This window comes from Cavia porcellus, unplaced genomic scaffold (genome assembly GCF_034190915.1).
Source record: "Cavia porcellus strain 051 isolate PalLab524CR breed Dunkin Hartley unplaced genomic scaffold, mCavPor4.1 scaffold_12, whole genome shotgun sequence".
Classification (NCBI taxonomy): domain Eukaryota; kingdom Metazoa; phylum Chordata; class Mammalia; order Rodentia; family Caviidae; genus Cavia; species Cavia porcellus.
The window spans coordinates 83,987,540-84,002,738 of record NW_026947495.1 but is presented as its reverse complement, the minus strand read 5'-3'; the positions used below and the strand labels follow the sequence as shown (position 1 = coordinate 84,002,738).

Sequence of the window (15,199 nt, the reverse complement as noted above, 5' to 3'; positions counted from 1 at the left end):
AGGCTCAGCCAACCGGCGGCCCGAATGTTGCGCTGCGGCTGGTAGGCTGTTGCGGGAGGCGGTGGCGGCAGGAAGCCGGAGGCGGCGGGGGCGGGTAGGCTGTCCTGCTGGTTTTGGGTCTGCAAAACGCTGTACACGGGGGCTTTCCTCTCTGGCTGCGGGACGTGTGGAGGGCGGCTGACGAGGGTGGGCTGGGGAGGCTGCAGCCTTACCGCCGGCGGCCACGGACCCGCGTAGCCAGGTAGCAAGCGGAGGTCTCGAGACAGCGGCGGCGCGGTCCAGCCGGGCGCCCGCGGCCTGCAGGCCGGCGGGGAGGGGGACGGGGGAGTGCGGTGCCGGTCCTGGGGCCTGAGGGATCCCCTGCACGAAGGCCAGGCGAGCAGAGGACGTGGCGGTGCAGGAGCCGGGAGGAAGCCGAGGGACTGGGCTTCAGGGCCTTACCTGGAGGTGGGAAGGGATGCGAAGAAGAAAGAACTTCTGGCGGTGCGACCCTGCACACACTCCCTAGCCGTCATTATGTAACTGGGCCGGCGTTCACCCTGAGGCCCGGTCTGACCTCTCGGAGGAGGGGTCTCGCAGCCGCTGGCGAGGGAGCACGGTTGGGGCTGGCGTGCTCGGCACCAGGCGGCGCCGTGGGCGAGGACGGGGGCGCGGGGACGGGGCCGTCACGCAGAGCTCAGCCGCGATGAGCGCCGGACGAGTGTGATCAGGCTTGTGATTTGTAATTCGTGAGTTTATTTGTTACGAGGGTGAAGGATGCTGACAATACAGTTTTTCAGGAAGGTAAAGAGCTTCAAAAATCTACAGTAGGAGGTAAGTACAAGTTGGAAAGGGATTAGAAAAGTAGTTGGTAGTTCTCTTTCCTGTCCTTGGATACTGTGGATGTTAGGAGCTGAACAATTGGAGGTCGGGATTGAGGGAGGAAAAGCCTAAAATTTTAAGTAATTTGCTCTGTAAGTCTGAGACCCTTGTTATGAGTTACTTATATCTTAGATTTTAAAAGCATGCTCTGAATCTCTTGGACTTAGGTGAGATGTATTTACATATAAAACTAATCACAAATTATTTTGCTCTTAAGCTTTGGGAGTCATTTTTTGCAGAATAAAATGTAAGGCTAAAATAGGAATTTTAGCATATGCTATGAGAAGACAGACTATGTACAAACATATAACTTTGTAGTTTATTGAGCGATTTAAGTCTAGAAAACAATTTTAAAAGAAGCTATAAATTACTACAATGTAAGATGTTTGGAATAATACCTTCGGTTTAGGAGGAATGGAGTATTAGCAATTTTATCATTTTCTTGCATTTGCCTTAGTATATTGCCTGTCAGAAAAACTTTTCAAAATGAGGTGTGTTTTGCTTTTTGGTATTAGTGGTCATTTATATTCACATAAACTTCAATCACTATTTCATTTTTTTCTCTCAAAGTATCTGGATGCCATTTTTTTCGGGGTGAGGTGGTTACCTGTAATCAAACTCAAGATCTCACGACTGCCAGGCAGACATAGCATCACTGAGCTAAAACCCCCGCTCCCTGTCTCAAAGTACTTAGGATAAGTGCGACCTGAAGTTCATTCTAAAGTATTCAGAGTACTAACAAGCCTTGTCAATGTTTTAATTAAAATTTTTAAATGATTCTTGATGCCTCATTCTTTGTTGTTTATCTCTGAAAAAATAATGCTATCTGAATCACAAAGAAAACTTCAGTTTCTATTTTAGGCGAAATTTGTAGTATTTTGAGTACCTATGAACAAATCTCTGCCTTAATGTAGGCTGGGGTTCTTGCTGTGTGTGTGTGTGTGTGTGTTATGTAACCAACCTACTCAGACTGTCTAGGAGATCTAATGGCTGCTTTTGAGTGTCCAGTAGATGTCATTGTAGCATGCCATAAATTGGATATTAGAGATTACCGGGTAGTTTAAGAAACACTAGTCTAAATTAGCAAATACTAATTTGGATATTATTTATAGCTTATAGAAGTGCTCTCCTGAAACACTTCAGTAATGTTGCTGTTTATTAAGAAAACAATAGTTGTTGAAATATAATCACTTTAAAATGGATCTTGATTTTTTTTTTTAGCCCAACCCTTAAGCTATTTTGAGGAGGAATGTTGTTGTCTGTTTTGTTTTTGTATTGTTGTTTTTATCTTTATGAGACAGTGTCTTGCTGTGCAGTTCAGGCTGGCTGGCCTTGACCTCACTTTGTAGCCTGGGCGGTCTTAATTTTGGAAAGGTCCTCCTGCTGCCTCAGCTTCCTAAGTTCTGGGTTACAGGCATATACCACCACTCCCAGCTGCTTTGTTGTTTTTGAGGCAAGGCCTTTCTGTGTAGCCCAGGCTGGCTCAAACTCACAAGAATCCTACCTCAGCCTCCCAATTGTTGGGATTATAGGGATAAGACACCATGCTCAACAATAGTGCTTTGCTTTTTTAATACCAAAGCAGTACAGTTTTGGCATTTTATTGTAGTTTCTTAGGGTCGCCTGCCACAATTGGTTTCTTTTTATGTTTTGGTTTGATTACTAAAATGTGTTTTTCTCAGGGTAATAAACTGAACATGTAGCATTATCTAAAATGTCATACTTAGATTTGAAGAGAGCTGGTACAGAAATCCCTGAAGAGGGTTTGCATCTTCTCTGAATACACCTTTTTACCTGCATGAATTTCTGCAGAGCTCCCATAGTTCTGTTCCTTATGCTTGCTATTGATATGAGAATTTTCCATAAAGGTGGAGACAGATTAATGTCTCAAAATAAATTGGAAGATTTTAAAAAGATACATACACATCTATCATATTACACTTATCTTCAGAATCTTAGTAGTGAAAAAATATGAAGAAGGCAGATACATTTTTGGGAAAAAAGTTTCCTCGATTTGGTTTACCTCTGGCTTTTACTTTGGAATCATTTATCTAATTAAAGGCACTTGTGATGTGAACCCATAACAATTTTAACTTGAGAGAAAGGGCTGCCATACCTACCAATGTTTTTATAACTCAATCACTTGTTACCATTTAATGTCATAGCTAGGAGCTGAAGTTGCCAGGAATAAAAATTGTGCTGAATGTTTTGGTTTGGATTAGCTTTCACTTGGCACTTAGCTACTTTCCATAAAGTAAACTTAGTTTCTTTCATAATTTAGACCTGTGATTACTAGTTTGCACAGGTATTTACTCATGTTTAGATCTCTTAATGCCTCAGGATTCTGTCTTGGTCTAGAACTAGACTAAAATTGGAAACTAGAATTGGATTTTTCTTGATAAATGGTCTTTTTACAGTAATTTTGATATGGTAAACATGTACATTAATATTTGCATATTCACCCATAATGTACAAAATTGCAAGTATGTTGAACTCAACATGGGTCCAGTTAGAAATTTATGGTTCATTTTTATGAGTTCTTAGACTTTCTGTTTGGGACTCTACCATGGAAACAAGTATGTGAAAAAGTAAATGAGAAAAGTTTAAATTCCATTATGTATATATCAAGAGATGTGAGATTGATTACTTGTAGAGGTTTGTTTTTTTGTTATTTTGTTTGTTTGTTTGTTTTTTTGACACAGGGTCTCACTATGTAGTGCACACTGACTTAGAACTAGCAGTGATCCTCCTGCTGCAGGTGCCTGAGTGCTGGGATTACAGGCCTGTACTACCATGCCCAGCCTTTTTTTGTTTTGATCTTTTAAGATAAGGTGTCACATGTAGCCCAGGCTGACCTCAGACTCATGGTGATCCTCCCATGCTAGCCTCTGGAGTGCTGGAATTACAGGCATGTGCGACTGTACTTGGCTGTTACTTATAGTTGTGGTACGGTACTTGTAAGGTTTGAAATGTAGTTGCTGAAACAGCATAAAATGTGGTGGCTAGAACCAGTTTTTTGATGGCAAAGCATGGGCTACAAAATAGTTCTTTTGTTCTAAACTTAGAAAAATGTTAGTCATATTTATCTTTACCTTTGTTATTATGGTATTTGACATTTTAATGCCTTTGTGTGCTAGGCAAGTTTACCATTGAGCCGCATCCTCAATCTGATACTTTTACTGGTGTCTGATTTTGTTTGTATGTTTTTTGTTCTTTTGAGATAAGATCTGCTATACAGTTCAGGCTGAACTTGACCTCACTTTGTAGCCCAGGTTGGTCTGGAACTTGCAATGATCCTCCAGCCTCAGCCTCCCAAATACTCGGATTACAAGGCATGTACCGCCATGCCTGGCTCTAGTGTCTGATTCTTTTTTTTTTTTTTTTTTTTTTTTTTTTTGTCTTTTTTGTTTTTATCGGTACCAGGGATCGAACTCCCGACTGCCTGCTTGCAAGGCAGGTGCTTATGCCACTGAGCTAAATCCCCAGCCCTAGTGTCTGATTCTTAATTAAAGGATTTTTTTATCTACTAATACTCTTGTTAAGAATTGGAAGTGCAAACAACTGAGATATATTCAGTGCTTTAGAAAAGATACAGTTTAATTAATAGGACTACTAAACCTGCACACAGGTTTCAGTTAGTACTATGGACCGTTGGGAATAGCTGCCATTATGACTGCCTGCCTCTAAATTTATAAGCCGTAAAAGGGAAAAGAGGAAGTGACCTCTTTAGAAGGGTAGAATAAATGAAATCAACAGTTATCACTGTGCAGGAGGGAAAAGAGTTGTTTTCCTCCCTAAATCTAAGAGAATGTTACCAAAAGAGTCACTTTAAGAGTTTTATGTGCCATCAAGAAGAGAGTTTTAACATTCTGTGCTTGGCTATGTGCTTGTCTACTAGTAGTCTTCAGATGCCCCAATTCTGCTTCAGATGGCATGGTAATGGAATACCTGTTACACAGGGTAAGCGTTGCCTGTTCTAAGAGGTTCGAGAGATGGATTCTATGCATATTCTCAAGACTGTGTTCATCAGGGTTCTCCAGAGAAAGTTAACCAGTAATGGGGTCTTTTTATGTGATTCATTATAAGGTATACTGTAAGGAATTGGCTCACGGGCTGGGGATTTAGCTCAGCGGCATAAGCGTCTGCCTTGTAAATGTGTGATCGTGAGTTCGATCCCTGGTACCAGTTTAAAAAAAAAAATTAGTGCGAGGAATTAGCTCACGCAACTAAGGAGACTGACAGGTTTCAAGGTCTGCAGAGTGAGTTGGCAGTCTGGTTACTCAGTACAGCTGATGGTATAGGGCTAATGGGTATATGCTTAGCCAGGCATGGTGGTACAAGCCCGTGATCCCAGTATTTGAGAGGTTGAAACAGGAGGATTGCCATGAGTTTGAGGTCACCCTGAACTACATGGTGAGATGCTGTCTCAGAAAAACAGAGTGCATGCTTGAGAATCAAAGATGATATAGTTCTCAAAGCTAACAGAATGTGAGGCCTAGTGAGGGCTGATACTTCTGTTTTATTTTATTTTATTTTTTTTGTCTTTTTCATTTTTATCGGTACCGGGGATCGAACTCACAACCGCCTGCTTGCAAGGCGGGTACTTAGGCCGCTGAGCTAAATCCCCAGCCCCGATACTTCTATTTTAGACATTGGCAAGAAGATGCTGATGCTGATGTCCTAGTTCAAAGTCAAGTTTGTCAGGAGAAACTGTTATCTCAAGGAGGTGGGAAGTTTAGCCTTTTTGTTCTGTTTAAGTCTTGAACTGATTATATGAGCCTTACCTGTATTGGGATAATCTGCTTTACTTAATCCTACAATTTTTGTATATAAATCTCATCCAAAAAATATTTAACCAAACATTTGGGCAGATGGTGATTGGAAAAATTTCAGAGTGAAGCAAAAGCTTGCTGATGGAAGAAATGGAATGTGAAGGAGCAGTGAGCTTAAATGATTTGGGGGGGGCCTCCTGGGGATTGAACTCATGACCTTGTGCTTGCCAAACAGGCACTTATGCTGCTAAGCTGAATCCCGAGCCCTCAATGGTATTTTAATGTCCACAACAAGTATAATTTGACAGTGAAAATACTTGCAGTTCTTACTGGTGACAAATCATAAGAAATAACACAGTTTGCCTCTATTCATAGTGTAATGGAGTTACAGATTTGAATTGGAGATTAAGGAAAAGAATACTTTAGTTTTTGTTTTTTCTCATTGTATTTTATTCATTTCCTATCCCTATAGGTCTGCAGATTCTAGGTTGAGAACTTGTGAATTGGGAAGGAAAGAAGCAAGACTTTGGATTAGTACAGGTAGAGTATACCCTTTGTTTTTATTTTTCTTCTTGGTTTTTTTTTTTTTTTTTTTTTTTTTGGTACCAAGGGTCAAACTCGGGACCCCACACTTACGAGGCAAGCGCTTGAGCTGCTGAGCTAAATCCCCAGCCCTTTGGAAGGGCTTAGTAGAAGAGGTGACTGTTGATCTAGAGTGTTGGAAGAATGGGACATGGGATAGTGAGGCCATAGGATAGCTACAAGGTACTCCTGAAAAGACAGTAGATTCAGACAGTGGGTGAGAAAGCCTGGCAGGTCATGAAGCGGTAGGCAAGCGTTGGTGAGGGAAAGTCTAGTTACAGAAAGTACTGTTTCTGTTACTGCTGCCTTGAGCCTGTTGAACAAAGACTGGTTGCAAAGACATTTTGCTGCACTGTTAGCTATGGACCTCTGGTTGTTTCCTTTTTCAGGTGTAACAGATAGCTAGATAAACTGCTTGAAGCTCTGCCTCCCTGGTGGATTTCACTTTCTCTTGTCCTGTAGAGATACTTCTGTGTAGGAGTAAATGCCAGGATATTGCATGAAACCATCTGTTAACCAGGCCACGTTGCAAGGCCACACAAGGAAGAAGTGATGTTTAGAAGTGCCTTGGGTGTCTGAGTCATTTGTCCTTTTGGAGTCTTTGTGCTTTTGTGGCCTGTTCTAGTCTCTCTATATTATCACCATTATAGTCAGAGTTAGCTGGTTATGTAGTGATAATAATCACTCTTCAGATAATGGTATAAAGTAAATTTTGGAAAAAGTTTATTCTCACATAAAATCTCCAGGTCTGGGTGATTCCAGGCAACTGCTTTTTTTTTTCTTTTTTTTGGTTTTTTCCTTTTTATCGGTACCTTGGATCGAACCCACGACTGCCTGCTTGCAAGGCAGGCACTTAGGCCGCTGAGCTAAATCCCCAGCCCCCAGGCAACTGCTTTTTATATGCTGGGGCAGCATTGCATTTCTGTACTGATCTCTACTTCTGTCATCATACTGGTAAGGGAAGAGCAGGCTGAAGAATTGCAAATGTCACGCTCCTACAGATCATGTCTACGGTTGGGGAAATAGCTCAGTAGTACAGCACCTGCTTGGCAAGCATGAGGTCATGAGTTCAACTCCTGGTACCTACAAAAAAAAAATTTCTGGCCAGGAGTGGTGACACATCTGTAATCACAGTACTTGCAAGGCTGAGGCAGGAGGATTGCTGCAAATTTGAGGCCAGGCTGGGGTACATAGTGAGTTCAAGGCCAGCCTGACCTACACAGCAAGACCCTGTTTCAAAAGAAAAACAAAATTATCCCTATACCTGGAACAAAACAAGTCATGAAATCACATCTGACTTAAAGATAAGGGTAAAAAAGGATAGGCTTTTCCTGTACGCCAAAGAAGAGAAAGCTAATGCCCGACGCCCAGTATCACTTCTGTTTCCTGATGGAATACTGGTAGCATGTGCCACCTGTGGTTGGCTGGGTCAGATCCCTGAGTTTTGAGAATAGGTTAGGTCATATGGTCACTTCAGTGATAAACCATCATCCCTTCCTTCAAGAGCCCAAAAGGGTAATCCCAGCACTCGGGAGGCTGAGACAGGATTACTGTGAGTTCAAAGCCAGCCTGAACTACACTGTGAAACCCTATCTCAAAAAGACAGACAATAACAACAAAGAGTATTTGCAGAAGACAGCATAGATCTATTCTAAAGCAGTCGTTCTCAGTCAGGGACAGCTTTGTTCTCTGGGGACACTTGGCAGTATTTAAAAACATTTTGTTTGTCATAACTTAGTGAAAGTGCTGCTGGCGTTTGGAGATAGAGGTCAGGAATGCCACCAACTATCCTGCTGCGCATAGGCAGCCTCTCACAATGTCAGAAGCAACTAAAACGCCAGTAGTGGCAGGGTTGAGACACCCTGCTTTGTGTGGTGTTTCAGTAGCCCAAGTGGTAATTCTTTCAGGATCTGTTGGCAGCTCTGGACAGCTCCTTGTCATTCACCACAGACTCTTGGGAACACTGTTGAGTTTGGTGAGTCTTGAGGTTCAAATACAGAGAGAGTATCTTGTACTGCTGCCTCGATTTACTCTGTTGCCTTCTCTTGTACTAGGGCCCCTTTAAAACTGCAGCTCTTGGCTGGTCCGATGGCAGTGGGTTATCAGAAGTTAATAACATTAGTGTCACTAAAGTTGGTATACCACCCCCCCCCCTGCTAAATATGACTGGCTTAAAAAAAAAAAAAACTGCAGCTCTTGGGTTGTTCAGGAAGTAGGGCAGAGTAACCCACTAGTGTGGCTTACATTATTTGCAGGATGTACAGAGGTGCATGCGCGTGTAAACACACACACACACACACACACACACCCGGCCTGCTTCCTAGGTGGCAGTGAGTACCAGAGCCTTCATTTTGAAGGGGGTGTTAGTCTTATACTCTGAAGACTTCACCAAAGTGGTAGGCTTCTAGACTTTCATACAGTGTTTCTATCCTGTAGCATGCATATTACTTTTACTAAGGGAAAGGTTTTTTTTTCTTATTTGCTGATGAGGTGAACTAAGCATCGCATTTTCAGTACAATACATGAATGTGATAGCCTGTGGGTTGGGAAGGTGTCCAGGGTGGGATTGTTGTACATAGATATACAATGCTTAGAATAGTGCTAACGTGATAAAAATATAAAAGTATTAGCTAATAAAGACCTACAATACCAAGTCTTTAAGTAGAAAAATAATAGGTTGATACATTTATAAGTATAGGATAGAGTTCACTAAAAACAAAAAGCATAATAATGTAAGAAAAGATCAATTTGCTTAGGTATTTTCTTAGTTTATAAATTAATCTAGGTTTTAAATTAATTCCCATTAATATACATTTAGTTGTATTTAAGATTAGAAACAGTGCGGGCCAGGGATTTAGCTCAGTGGCATAAGCACCTGCCTGGCAAGTGCAAGGTGGTGAGTCCCTGGTCCCCCCCCCCCAATAAATAAAAAAGATTAGAAACAGTGCATGGAAACTTGCCTAATACTATTGAAGAAGTAATTGTCATAAGAAGAATGAAAGAAATATATTAATACATGAATGCCACCAACTCCAGACACTGCTTTCCTTGACTCACTTCTGAGTAACACCTGCTTTAAACATTTACAGTGTTTAGTATTTAAAAGTTTTATTCTACAGTGCAGTGTATTTTTTTCTTCGGTATTTATTCATTTATTTATTTAATACTGGAGTCAAACTGAGGACCTTGCGCTTGCCAGGCAGGCGCTTGTGCCTCTGAGCTATATCCCCAACCTTTTTTTTTTGTTTTTTTACACCAGTACCAGGGATCAAACTCACGACCACGTGCTTGCAAGGCAGGCACTTATGCCGCTGAGCTAAATCCCCAGCCCTTTTTTTTTTCTTTTTTGAGATAGAGTTACCGCTAATGCATTTCAGGCTGGCATTGTAGCCCAGGCTGGCCTCGAACTCACAGTGATCCATCCTCCTGCCTCAGTCTCCCAATTGCTGGGCTTACAGGCATGTGCCACCATTGCCAGGCTCAGAATTCTGTGCTACATTCCCTAAACATGCTGCTTATTTAGCATGTTTGTTTAGGTTTTCGAGAATTGGAGATTTGTCTTTGTGTGAAAACAATTTACCTCTTTTCCCTGGAATGCAGTGATCTGAAATTGATCCCTTTTCACTTGTCACTAAATGAGTGTGAATTGTATTTAAGACAAGCCCATTCTTCAGCACCCAGGATGCTTTCTAAACATCATTTCCCACCCAGAAGAATGCGTTCCTTGGAGGAATTCTAAGTTGAAGGAAGGAATTGTACACAAGAAGCTGAAAACTTCTTGTGTTAGTGAGAAGCTAGGAGCCTATCTTAGTTTACTAGTTTTATGACAAGTTTTAGAAGCTGTGCCTGTGTTACCAGAACCAGGTTCTTGGGTCCAGAATGTGAGGGTGAGACCTTGACCTGCAGGAGTACAGTGCAGGGCAAGGTTTGTATTGGAATTTCTGCTCCTGAGTTAAGGGAGTCAGCTCTGATAAAGGACAGGTCAGGCTGGGGACTCCTTGAACAGAGGAAAGGGGTAGGTGATGCAGGACACTTTCCCACCAGAAGTTCCCATCCAGGCCTTTTTTACAGATAAAGGGAAACCCTGTGAGTACCTTGTCCTGGCTGGGCTGAGTCTGAGCTCAGCTGTAGGCAGGTTGTTGAGGATATGCAGATTTCCTGGAGGGGGACTCTTGCTCGTATTTGTGTTAGTAGGATGTGTTTGTGCCTGTTGTGTTTTTAACTCCAGGGCAGAGAATGAAGTCTGGGTCCCCAGGTATGTCTCTGGTTTCACATGAAACCAGGCATGATCCCTACTGGTCCTTTTTCCAGCCTTTGATCATTTTATCCTTTTTTGAGGTTCCTGACTGTGTCCTTGGGGGTCTCCAAGATCCTGCCCAGGGACATGCTTAGGACGCTGAGGCACAAGGATGCTTGAGAGTTTGAGGCTAGTTGGGCTAAAGTGAGTTCAAACCAGCCTGAACTGTATAGTGGGTCCCTGTCTCAAAAAGAAGGAAGAAAAAAAGCCCCCAAAACAAGTATGACACATACAGGACTCTAGTTATAGTCGCAGCAGAGTTTATTACAGTGAAATGAAATGAAAGAAACCAGGTACAAGCTTGCAGGAGTCCTTGGGGTGAGAGTAACCCCTCCAGTGGGAGCTGTGCAGGACTCAGAGGCAGCCTCTGGTGGGCTTTCAGTGCCTTCTGTTTCCCCTGAGCATGAACCCTGGGTATACATGTCTTTATGCATACATATAGCTGTGTACTTCTCTGGGGATTTGCAGTAACTTTTCAAGGTTCCCTGTGACATATCATTGTCTAGCTTTTCTTAACCTTTTTTGGTTGGCCACTTGCTTTTAATGCCTCAGGAAGCCATAATGTTAAATGATTGTTGAGGCTTTAAACAAATGTTTCTGGAAAAAGATTATTGGGATTGACTGGGCACCAGGTCATGTCAAATAAAGATAATCTTGCAAATGAGGTCTTTCCAACAGGTCAGAAAGCTTCTCTGGGGAGACCCTTTAACCCAGTTCTCTTCAGTGACTGCCTGCTGCCTGGGGCTTTTACTCTTTTTTTTTTTTTGAGACAAGGTGTCACTATATAGCGCAGGTTGTCTGTGAACCCACAGAAATCCTCCTGGTCATTGCTCTCAAGTGCTAGGATTACAGGTATGTGCCACCATACCTGGCTTTTCATTCCTATGTTGGCTGTTTTCAGAGTTATTGTGGAATTAGGATTGGGGTAGAATGGGAATAGGAAAAATTTAAACTCCATGAAGCTCTCTGTTTTTAACAAAATGAAGCTCTTGAAGAAATACTTCCTAGTTTGCTTTAAGCCTTTGTTTAATTCACAGGGTTCTTTAAAAGTTTTTTTCTGACAGACTTGATCAGTGCTTGTTGCTTTTTTGGAGGAGGAGATTTGAGGTCATTGCTCTGCCATTTTAACTGATACCAGTCCTGATACCACTCAGAAATAGGAATCTTCCTTCTTGCCATATAGCTAATGATTGTCCAGACACTTAAGAGGGACTCTGGAGGGTCGTGAATGAAAGACACCCTCTCGGGGCTGAGGTTGTAGCTCAGTGGCATAAGTGCCTGCCTGGCAAGAGCAAGGTAAGTTCAATTCCCAGTACCTAACAACAGCAACAAAAAAACTGAGCCAAAAGAATGGAACAGTCAGTGCACTCAGGGTCAGTGAGTGAGACTGAGTGAATGGAGCCTTCCCCCTAACTCATGAGAAACTAGACCTGGATAAAGTCAGGAAACTGGGCAGTTAGCAGCAAGGCAGTGGCAAGAGTGAGTTGGACATGTTCGGGGTGAGCAAGAGTGCCAGTGTGGCTGAAGAGATGGGTGCCCAAGAAGAGAACGGGGATTGAAATCACTAAAATTATATACTTAAAAGCCTTGACATCCAGGGTCTGTAGTCCACTCAGATTTTGCTAATGTTTGTTTTCATTCCTATGAACTTTAAGAGGACTCGCTTCCTTCCAGCATGGAACACACCCAGGGACAGGATCCTGGTCTGATTCTAATATTGGTACATATTGCATAGCTTTGTTTTGTTTACTTTTTGAGGCAGAGTCTCCAAATGTAATAGCTTAAACTGGCCTTGATCTCACTATGAAACTCATGGTGACCCTCCTGTCTCAGCCTTCTAATGCTGGAATTACCGGTGCTTGCCACCACACAACAGCAAGTCTTGCATCATTTTAAACCAAGCACTAGTTGGGTCCCTCAGAATATCTTTGTAGGAACTCAGTTAATTAAATTCATTTTGAAAATTATTACTAAATGGGCAGTTTTAATGTCCTTCATAGTGGTTTCATGAGTCATGTGAGCTTCACCCCACTGTTCATATAGTTCTGTCAATCAAATGCAGAGCTTCATGCATGCCAGGCAGGTGCTCTGGCCCTGAACTGTACTCCCACCTATTCCCCTTGAAGAAAAAAAAAGTATTATTTGGCCTTCATGGCCTCACCTGAACATTTAGTGTCTTAGCATGACGGCTGTTTTGTGTGGTCAGTTATGTGGGTCAGCAGTTTGGGCATTTGAGTGGCTCCATTTCTGATCTTCCCTAAGGTTATTCATGTTTGGGGCTATCCCTCAGGTCAACACTGATTGTTGGTTGACCTGCATCAGGCTAGCTCTGCCTTCACATAGCTGCTAGGCTTTTAAAAGCAGTAAGAAGAAACATGGTATGTGAGCATCTTTCAGACTTCTGCTAATGTTGCGTTGGGCAAAATAAGTCACTTGGCCAAGCACAGAGCCTTTGTGGGAGGAGACGTGGGTACCAGAAGACAGGACTCACTGAGGCCAGAGGGCAGTCTGCCACAGCCTAGGAAGCAAAGGGCGCGAGGTTTGCATAGGGTAGGAAGAATGTGATGTGGTAATAGAATTTTATTCATAAGGACATGATACCAACTAGCATTGTTGAAGAATGGCCTTCAATAAGAACTCTAAAAAGAACGAATGAGTGAAAACAAAACATTGTGCAAGAAAAATAAATTTTGTGCTGGCGATATAGCTCAGTGGCACAGTGCCTGCCTGGTAAGCGTTGAGGTCCTGAGTTTGAGTCCTTGTACCAAAAATAAAATAAAAAGATTTTGGTAGGCATGAAAATTATGTACATCAGTGTGTAATTCTGAGTTTATCACAAAAAAAATATATCCTAGCTTAGTGTTCCATTATAAACTTTATGGCTCTATTCTGGTTGGAAACAGTAGGAAGCCCTGTTAAATAATTTACATTATGAGCAGCAGAATGGATGTTTAATTCAAAACAAAATAAATTGAAAATGATTTCAAAACAAGCTTTTTTTTTTGTGCCAGGGTCAACTCATGACCCTACGTTTGACAGGCAGGCAGGCAGGCACTTATGCCACTGAGCTAAATCCAGGGACCTCTTTTATTTCTTTTTGAAACAGTGTTTCACTATGGAGTTCAGACTGGCCTTGAACTCACTTTGTAGCCAGCACTGGCCTTACACTCTAGCGATCCTTTTGCCTCAACCTCTTGAGTATTACAGACATGTGCCACCACACCCAGCAAAAAATTTTTTTACTACAGTTTTATCACCTCAATAGAAATATTGTCATATTTGATTCACCTACTGCTTGTATGTCCATGATTTAAGTTGCAGTCATTCACTTTGATATTAAGATTTGAGTCCTGTTTTGTTTTGGGGGTTTTTTTTTGTATTGGAAATCAAACCCACAAACTCATGCTTACTAGGCAGGTATGCTGTGCCACTAAGCTATATCTCCAGCCTCTATTTGAGCTCTTAAAAGATGAATTTCTCTCTGTTAGTTTAATTTTACCTGTACCTTGTAATTTAGGACTGTGTGTGTGTGTGTGTGTGTGTGTGTGTGTGTGTGTGTGTGTGAAAAACACTGGTTTCTAGACCTAGAAAATTATGACCTCTCAAATATATTTTGTGTCATATATAATGGGTATGGTCATGCGTGTACACTGAATACATTGCAAAAATTGTTATAGTACTTTCTTATTTCATAAGAATCATGAATCTTCCTGTGATTCTTTTCTCCCATCTGGTTTTTCTGCAGTAGTACTTCTTTATCTTGTGGGAACTTGAAATCCTACTAAAAAAATATTTACAGAAACCATTTCGTATATTTTCAGGGACATTATTATGACCTTTTATAGGTAAGTTTTAAGGAACCCTATTTATGTACACTTAGTCCATGGATTCAACTATCTGCCAATCCAAAATATCTGAAGGAAAAACTATGTCTTATTGAATACATTCTAATCTTTTTCTTGCCATTGTCACCTAGACAAACAGGATTTAACAACTACTGTGTTTCTATATCATTTATAGTAAGTAAACTAGAGATTCTTGATGCAAGCTGATTAGTGGAGGTGATACGCAAATATTGTGCTGTCTTAATGTGAGGAGCTTAAGCAACCCCAGGTCCATCAGAACCCATGGTAGCAGAACAGGTCCTGGAAGCAGAACACTGAGGATGACTGTATTTCTGATTTCCTCCCTTGTCTACCTGTTACTTCCTTTGGCTCAGTGACTTGGTTTAAAAGTCACTCAACATAATTTTGTTAAATTATTTCACAGTATTTCATGGTATTTTCTTGGTTATATTGGGAGGCAAACATTTTTGCTTAAGTTCTGAGGGTTTCATTAGGAAATTTTTTAAGGCTGATTTTGTTGATTTTGTTTTTGAGACACGGTCTTTCTATGTAATTCAGGCTGTCCATACTGGCCTCCTGGTTCAGTCTTCTGAGAGCTGGGATTACAGGTGTGCTGTACCATACCCAAGAGCTGGGATTACAGGTGTGCTGTACCATACCCAGCTGACAGGCCAAGTTTTTAGCATATATATACTTTATTGGGTTTTTTGGGGTTTTGTTTGTTTGTTTGGTTTGGTTTTAGTTGAAAAGTACCTTCACAGTTGGGGAAGAAAAGACCTGTTGATCACAGAACAGGCCATATACTAGGCATTCTCATTTAGTCATCACAAAATCCAGAGAGA

General features: G+C 41.7%; 1 protein-coding gene across 9 annotated transcripts in view; it reads left to right on the top strand.

Annotated features, from left to right (window-relative positions):
- The first annotated feature begins 1 nt into the window (after window position 1).
- Window positions 2–15,199, top strand: part of Hycc2 (hyccin PI4KA lipid kinase complex subunit 2) — a 69,713-nt gene continuing 54,515 nt past the window's right edge. For 5 of the 9 annotated variants that reach the window (XM_023562194.2, XM_003463335.5, XM_005000701.4 and 2 more), the window contains exons 1-2: window positions 265–813; window positions 6,106–6,173. The gene's annotated coding sequence lies outside the window, so the exon portion shown is untranslated. The other 4 variants (XM_005000703.4, XM_063259537.1, XM_005000702.4 and 1 more) reach the window with 4 other exon arrangements.